General features: G+C 43.2%; 1 protein-coding gene across 1 annotated transcript in view; it reads left to right on the top strand.

Moving 5' to 3' along the window:
• LOC103194634 (WD repeat containing planar cell polarity effector) overlaps positions 1-1248 on the top strand; it is a 506739-nt gene that overhangs the window by 305611 nt on the left and 199880 nt on the right. The window lies entirely within an intron of this gene.

The following is a 1248-nucleotide window of genomic DNA, read 5'->3' as shown; positions in this document are numbered from 1 at the left end:
CCTAGGGAAACTACCTTTGAATAAATTGGCTGCTCAAAACATATTCATCTGATCCCATCATGGGAATAACCACATCACAACTGCTTAAACCAGACAGAATTGTGGTCCAGCCAAGTTGACACACAGCTCCAACTATCACAGTCCACCCCTTGTCAACTTGGCAGTTGTACACATCTTAGCCATATATAATCTCTAAATAAGGACAATTATAAGGTCATATTAGCACCTAACATGATGTGCTAACACACGTACAACTGAAACACATTAACCTTATTTACATTTCACAGTTCATAACAGAAGGAAACAAAAATATTTGATGCACATATACAATGGAGAAATAATCACAGTCCTTGTTTCTGCAACTGGTCACGTGATCATAGCTGATATTCAGAACTACCTTCTTCCACCACCCATTCTGTATTTCCCTTGTCCTCAACAAGCACCTCAGCTGGCCATGGTTCTTTGCCTGGTGGGGTGACCCAAACCTTCATTCCTGAAGGGTCTGGGCCATTAGCAGTCATATCAGAATTGGGTTGCTGTAATTTTCCATTGACTTTAATCACAGGGCATGGTAGTACTAAGAGACGTCCTAAAGAATCTCCTGTATTCCAAACATATTCCTCTTTACCTCCATTATGTAATGTCAGTCCAGTTTCCACTTGGTAATGCAGATCTATCACACTAGATAGTACAGTAATGCCCTTCTTTGTCTGTTGATCCAGAGGCATGCGGAAGCCAAAATGACCGCGTGGCATTCTTAATTTCCAGTTCAATGCAATCAGTATTGTGTCTCCAGGTGGGAGCGTTCCTCCATTTGGGACTAAGATCTCCAGACCCGCAGAGCACAGGGTAGCAGAGACAGGAAGCAAAAATTTTTTGAGTGGGTTACTAGGGGTAATAGTGAGTGGTACCACTCCTGTTTCCAACCCTTTGTTCCTGGACTCGTGAATCCCTGCTATTGGAGAAACAGCACCATATATTGGGTGCTGGTTTAGAGCATTTACAGCCTCCTGGAGAACATTACCCCAACCCTTCAAGGTATTGCCACCTAGCTGGTGCCGTAATTGTGTTTTCAGTAGGCTGTTCCATCATTCTATCATTCACTGGTAAGACCAGTGAATTTCATGAGCATAGGCTGACTGCTGCACTTCATTTGCTGTGAAGTGAGTCCCTTGATCTGAAGCAATGCTGTGTGGGATACCATGATGGTAGATGTGATAGTTGAAGATGTGTCAACTTGGCTGGACT

The sequence above is a fragment of the Orycteropus afer genome, unplaced genomic scaffold (genome assembly GCF_000298275.1).
Source record: "Orycteropus afer afer isolate SDZICR_OR568_19922 unplaced genomic scaffold, OryAfe1.0 scaffold00046, whole genome shotgun sequence".
NCBI lineage: Eukaryota > Metazoa > Chordata > Mammalia > Tubulidentata > Orycteropodidae > Orycteropus > Orycteropus afer.
The sequence above is the reverse complement of the archived record's forward strand: the minus strand, read 5'-3'. Positions and strand labels throughout refer to the sequence as shown.